This window comes from Manduca sexta, unplaced genomic scaffold (assembly GCF_014839805.1).
Source record: "Manduca sexta isolate Smith_Timp_Sample1 unplaced genomic scaffold, JHU_Msex_v1.0 HiC_scaffold_3725, whole genome shotgun sequence".
Lineage (NCBI taxonomy): Eukaryota > Metazoa > Arthropoda > Insecta > Lepidoptera > Sphingidae > Manduca > Manduca sexta.
The window spans coordinates 3,551-11,208 of NW_023594825.1; the positions used below are offsets into that span (position 1 = coordinate 3,551).

Consider the following 7,658-nt stretch of genomic DNA (forward strand, 5'->3'; position numbering starts at 1 on the left):
CCTCATATTATGCATAATTTATAATTTACCAAAATAAAAAAGAACGGGAGACATTGTTCCCTTTGAAAAAATGATACGAAATGAACAAGATGCATTGATTCTATAGACATTGTCTTTATTCTCAACGAGACTCAATTAGAATGAGACCGTCTATGAAAGTAGTCCGCAGACATTCGTTCTGCCGTGGTAATCGAGAGGGCAGTAAGTCAAAAGGCGGCCAATTTTGTTTATTACTGATTTGGAATTTACATTAAACGAATTTTCTTCCTATCTAGGTTTCATACATCTACATAAATTAGAAATGCATTTTCTTGTTTGAGTGAGAGCGATAAGATAATCTAGTTTACCATATCATAGAACACAACCGACTTTTTTGAACAAACAAAAAAAAAACAAATATTTATTCCCGAAGGTGTATGCAGAGGTGCAATTAGGGCACCCACTTTTCGTTAAGTGTGTTCCGTCCCATGATGTGATAGGGGGCGAGCCTACCGCCATATCGGGCAAAAATTCCAGACCCCGGGCTGATACTGAGCAGAAAAATCCAAATATCACTTTGCCCGACACGGAATTCGAACCCAGAATCTTAGAGCGCTGCCGGACCGTGCATGAGGTACAACTACACCACCAAGACAGTCACCAGTCGACGCCTTTTCTGCCTTACTGCTATATTGATTACCAAGACAGTATTGTGCTCGGCCTTAGAATTAAACACAGACATGATTAAATTCTTCCTAAGCCATCGAGACTGCTCACGGCGCGCTTCGATTAATATTGACAATGGCAAAAAATAATACCAACAATTTCAATTTGCGTGCATTCTATTTTGTTTCTCATAAAAATCTCATTCGAATTGTATTCAGGTGGTTTTAACCAGTAATTGAAATTTTTGTGCCATTGTTAAATACTGGAAATATTATTTATTCGTTGTAATGCGAAATGTAAGGCCTTTGTAGACAAGAAATATTAGTATTAGTGCTCTCATTTATTATTTAAAATGATTACTAAACATAACATTATCATTTTTCATATTCGGTGAGACGGCTTTCCCGAGGGAGAACAGCCGCAGTACCATCGGCAACTTGTAAGATAAAACAAAAACAGTCACAATTATTTTTAGCCCGATCCGGGATTCGAACCCAGGACCTCAGTGTGGTAGTCATACTCGCACCGCGTACGCATTTTCACTACGCTACCGAGGCAGTTGTAAAGAAAATAACGAATAAATAATAAAAACATTTATTTACACACACACACAGAAATAAACTCGTGTATAATAAATATAAAAATTAGTAACAATATCACTTATAACATGCTTACAGCAGTACGTTAAATTAGCACCACGTTCTACGACTAGTCATTTGCATTGTATATACCTATATTACTATAAAATATAGACTCCGTCATTGAAAATATTATATTCAACGTTTCTGTTTTACATTTACTCCATAAGCTCCTTTATCATCGAACACATTCGAATTTTATCTATTCTTAGCATCATTTTGATTATCTTCTTTACTTTTGCTATCCCCTGTATCGATCTTTGGTTTATGAACGGGAACAATTTCGACTGGTGGAGGCGTGATTGGAACTAAACTACCATCTTCTTCAGCAACTTTCAAACCAATAGTTGCTCCCTAACTTTTGCACTCGCTTGTTTAAAAGTATCAGACAGTTTCACTTGAACAACGTTAATACACATAGATGTTAGTGCCAAACCAAACACTAAGTAAAGAATAGAAGCCATCATAAACATAGGATGGTCTGGTACTAGATCCCCAAGTCCTATAGTCGACATAGATATGAAGACAAAGTAGAATGATTCGAAGAAACTCCACGTCTCCCACAAATTATACGCTACCGCGCCAATAATTATGTAAACTACTAGAATGAATATAGCTACTGATATTGGCAAGTTGAATTCATCGTCTATTTCGAACACTGATGGTGCTGGTGTGTCTGGTTCCGTGTCATTTTCTGGATCTCTTGCTGAGCCTGGTTTCGGTGGTAGTGGCGGAGGTAAGTCACTTGGCCTCCTTTGTACTGGTGGCGGATGATCTGGCATTACATCTTCCTCCGAAAAGATCTGCGATGGCCGTCGCACCACGTCGTAAACAATATTTAGACCCTTCATTACCTCCTGTAAACCAAGAAAATTACAGCTCATATTTATAACTTTGATCACGAGAACAATTGCTTTGGCCAGGCCCAAACAAAAGGCTCATAAGAATGTAAGACAACATTGCCTGAGGCGAAATCATTACTCATTTTTGTATAAAAATGGAAAATTTGCTTTGTTTCTGTTTCTTTAAGTAATTTGTAAGCATATTACTTTTGTGAATAACAATAAAATTTAACATGGTATATAAATTTTTATAAAAACAAATACTGTTAAATATATTTTTAAGATACTAAGAGCTTGTTTCACAATATTTGAGTAATCGCTAATGGTAAAATATAGAGTGACCAAATACACCATACCAAATAACTAGTAAACAAAAGAGTAGTATAAAAAAATAACTGCGTTACATGGTGGTTAATTGGTGAATTACATTTACTTGATCCTTGTGAAACGGGCTCTTGTATTGTAATAATAAGACGCTAAATATTTCTGACGCTTCCTTTCCAAATATTTCATATTTAATTTCCTACAGTTATATACTATTCTATTATGGAGCTATGATGTCAAATTAAATTGGCTAACGTCCATCATAAATTGTGATTAATTGCAGATGAAATATTGTGCTTCTAAGAATCCATTTAATTTTATCTTTATTGTCTTGAACTTCGATACTTCATTAAGGAAGTAAAAACGCTTTGAACTTATTACAAATTTATTGATATCGTTTATTGTAAAAATATATTTTTATAATCTAATGAGAATGACAGACAGACATTTAATTATTTTTAAGCAAATTATACGTTCTCACATATTCTGAAATTGTTTAAATTTAAGTACTTGTTTTTATAATTGTTAGCATAATTATTTTCTCACATTGCATTTGTAACACGAACGATCTTATTTAATTATTCAAAGAAATTAAAAAACTTGTTAGAATTTCTTTTAAAATTCCGGTATTGCATACAAGCTATATAAATAAGCGTATTTCGTACAAAATTAATGAAAGAAGATACAATTATTGCATTATTATATCTATAGAAAGATGCATAAATTACGTACAGTTCCAACGCAGTAACCTAACCTGTTCTGATGCTTAATTTTGACCCTTGGCAAATAAGGTATATTTTTTAACCGAAAACTAACATAAATTTTCATTTGCGACCCGAGGGTCATAGTCCAAGGTGAGTGATGACAGCAGAGAATTAAGAATTTATACTATCTAATTTTTCATACATTTTGACTTCCATGAAATTGAACAAACTCCAATTTTTACTGACGAAGTATAATAGTGACATTCTTTGCTTGTTATATAATCCTGAGTTTTTATTTTCGCTATAACATTTGCCTTTCTCTTAAAAATATTACACTTCAATACGATGGTCAATTAGATAACTATATCATAAGTTATTTGACCTACCCAGTCAGCTTATACATAAATGATTGATATAAAACCCTTGCGAGTGTGCAACTGGCATACTCGTATCTTGGCACTCATAATACATGCATTTATGTTCATTTTAATTTAATTTGTTTCTTTTTTCGAAGTTAACCCAAACCAACACCACGAAAAATAACTGTATTTGTAGAAAGAATTACGCAATGATTCCTATGGGATTAGCAATCGTCCCACCATGAAAACGACGTGTACAAATGTTGTGTGTGAATGTCGTTCGACACACGCCGCGGTAAACCGCATCATTACCAGCCAAACCGAACGTGTTGAGGGTGTAAGCGTCGCGCAATAATTCCGCAAAATATTCCGCTGGCCATTTCTGGTTGATTCTCTATTTGTATGGTTTTTAATTAGAACTGGTGTCGGGGATTAAGATAGATATATACATTGACATAGGTATCGTAACATGACGAATAGTGTAGGTATTCTGTTGCGTGATAATTGCCATCTAGTAATTATCTAGTAGCAAAAGTTAGTTCTAAATTTCCCAAAAATCCGAAATTATTGATTTTTATTTTCTTTTTGTATATACTTGAGTACACAATATACCAGAAAAATATTTTTTTGTTATTTACATAAAATAAATTCTACCCACCTGAACAGGCACGGTCCTCCTGACCTTCCTGCAGCTTCTTGTGTAGTAAAATCTTCTGATGAAAGCCCAGAAGAACTTTTATGATTCTCGTGAATAATTTGCCGAAATCAGCGAGCACGATCAAAAATAACGGGATCCCGACAATGGCGTAGACTATGGTCGCTACCCGACCGTACGTCGTCTTTGGAGCGATGTGACCGTAACCTGAAAATGTAGTTAATATTTTTAATAAAGTAAAGTAATAAATATAGAAAATTATATACATTGAAGTTCAAAATAAAAATATATAAACAAAAACTTCAGAGGTGTGTATGTCAAATTGATTAAATACGTGCTGAAAATTTTAAAGGAAATTAGTGTAAAATAAAACAAAACAACTGTACAAAAAATAATAAAACTAATTTGTGCAAGAAACTTCTTTTGTTGCATGAATTACAAAACGATCTTACCAATAGTTGTTATTAGGGTCAAACAATAGACGAAAGAGTTCATGAAATTCCAAGACCTTTGACCGCTGTATGATGTAACGCCAGCCTCGTGCGCTGTATGCAACTGATTTTCAAACTCAAATAACTTTTTCCGAGCCATCGATTTCCAATCTTCCTCCCTTAAGTAATGACTACCCCGCCATAAACTTTCGATAAAATCTCTTTTCACGTTCCTAGTTCCACATTTATAAGCGTTCTCGAACGATCCCTCTAAAGCTTTAAACATCATACCGCCTAACCCACACATGATTATCAATAGCATTAAATCGCAAATACATCTGTTTCTTAGCATTATTGTTCGTTCATAATATTTTTTTTGCTCCATTTTGAATTGTTGCCAATTAGCTATGATTTTCCAACGAGATTTTGTAAGTTTCTTTATTTTTTCTTTACTTGTTTTGCGTCTTACTTTATTTTCCTCCACTGAATCTTTACTGTCTTTTCTTGAACTAGCTTTAGCATCTACCAATGACCTCTTTCTAAGTACAGACTTAGGTTCTTGTTTTTCCATGCCATTATTATCGGATGCTAAAATTGTGCTGTCTATAGTTTCACGTTTATCAACTTCTTGACTCAGTATATTTAATTTTCGGGTCAGTTCCGCTGTACGTTCAGATAAATCAAAATCATATTCATTTTCACTTGGCGAAGATGAATAACAACTCGAGGTATATTCTGACTGGCTAGCATCAATGTATCCTGAACTTTGTCTGCTGTGTTTACCTTGTTCTATGTCAACTTTTGCTTCAGGTTTTAATCCAGATAATATTTCACTATCGCTAATAATTTGTATTGTTTTAGGGCATGATATACCCCTGAAATTTCTCGGAGTAGTCGAAGGAGTTTTATTTGGAGTTTTCAAATTTCTGTGATAATCTTTATACTCAGGTGGAAGTCTCGGATCGTCTTTAGGTATAGATAAACTCCTAGCTCTAGCTTTTTGCATCAATTCTATTATTTCGTGGCTCGTCTTACTCATATCTCCTCCAGCTCTATCAACTACTTTTAGCTCTTCAGGTCTATGCATAGACTGCGATCTATTTGCTCTTGGTGAATGTTTCACAAACCGCCGTGGCGTTGCCGTCACTTTGCGCTTAGAAGCAGCGATCATATTATTTTGCATTGCTTGGTCCACCTCACTCATCTCACTTTCACTAGTCTTATTCTGTAAATTATTTACAAATTAGTTTGTCTCCCTATTTCATAAGATTAATGAACTATTTACATAATGATTGTTAACTTTAATTTATGTCAGTTGGAAATATAGTGCTAAAAGTAAAGCGGCAATTAGAATCAGAAATATTTTTACGTATAAACTGACCCCGAATCTTGATGCTGATTTGCTTCTTGCAGGTTTAACAGGCGGGACTCTGCTTTGTGGCTCATCTCTGCTTGGCCTGTGAGCTTGTTTAACAACAGTAGGTTTATTTTCGGCTGTTAATTTTCTGCTCGGTGTTCTAACTATTCGTTCTCTTACTTCTACAATAGGTTTTTTGTCTGTTTGTAATTTCCTACTTGGAGAACGTTCAATTTGTATAACTTTAGTGACAAGTTCACCGGACGGTGTCGTTATTTCAGATGATGATGAAGATTTGGCTACGGCCTTCATTTGTTTTGTATCCTTCTCATCAAAAAGTGAAAACATTTTCACTTTTAAGGGCGTCCGCGGTTTTTGAAACACTTTCTGATTTATTTTTATCAGAATAGACTATTTCGTCTAACTTTTTAGGTGTCGAGGGCAAGAAAATGGAAAGTCTTTATCTTTTGGTGAAACACTCATGGAAGTGGTGAAAGTGATTGCCTTGACTCTTTCGGTGTTTCAGAGGCCAGAGAACTGCGGCGCGTAGGTTCCTCGTCTTTAGGACTCACTATGTAGTTTGTTGATAAAAGCTTAGTACTCGGATCTATAAAACTTCCTTTGCGTTCCAATTTAGTTGTATCTTCTTTTTCTGGAATTGCAAAAGGTGAAATACTTCTGCGCCGTCTTTCGTTGGCTGCTACTACTCTTTCTTCCATAAGTTTGTCAGTATCCAAATCGTAGACTGGATCTTTGACGCAAGCTTGTTCTTGGACGAGACGTTTCATTTCTTCGTACGTATTATCCGCTTCAATTTCCCTTGAATTACGCATCGGTCTCATATCTTCATCATCAGATGTCGTCGTGTCTTCATGAGGAGCTAAAGTTCTTCCTGGTTCAGGTGTTTTCTCTCGTTGTCGGTCGATTTGTCCCTCTGTTTTTGGATAAATTTCTACGCTTTCTAATAGACATGCCTGCATTATCTTGTGAAGACTCCATGTCTTTCATTTCTCTATCAGGAGTTTTGGTCACTAATCTTCCTTCGGTTTGTACTTCGGATTCAGTTTTTATAATAGGAACAGTAATGGTAATTTGAGTTCTCGGCTCCTCTTCACTCATTCCCACAATCCCTCCTTATATCTGCACTAACTGAAAAAAGATAAGACTGTATTATCAGCCTATCCAACAGTCAACTGAGGCAATTGAACTCTTCAATTGAACAAAAGTAGCTATCGGTATACATTTGGCAATGCGTCATTTGTCTCTTGCCAATAATTATGACATAAATAATTCAAAGCTAGCCAACAACGATGGGTATCTATAAAATCATAACTTACCTTTCGTTAACGCACCCGATAACAAACGCCTTTATTGAATCGGGGTCAAAGAGATGTCTAATAAAAGAATCTATTTTGGCCGTCTCAGCTTCAGACGTAAACAAACTTCCAATGACAACGAGATGCGATCCATCTTCTACGCCTTGTAATCACAGACCACGAGACACTTTTTTATCGATTTTCGATCATTACGAAACTTTCACCGTCCTGTGGAGAGCGACGAAGAATTTCGAAATATTCACGATTTGAGACGCGCAAGGACTGAGCGGAAAAGCGCCAATCGCACCGGGCAGCGTTCCAATTTTAAAACAACCACACCTACATTCACTACGGTATGTATCTGTATTCTGTGCGCCAAAATAATAC

General features: G+C 35.5%; 1 pseudogene; it reads right to left on the reverse strand.

The window, feature by feature from the left end:
• Positions 1–1,440: 1,440 nt before the first annotated feature.
• On the reverse strand, positions 1,441–7,047 carry LOC119193194 (annotated as a pseudogene).
• Positions 7,048–7,658: the final 611 nt, after the last annotated feature.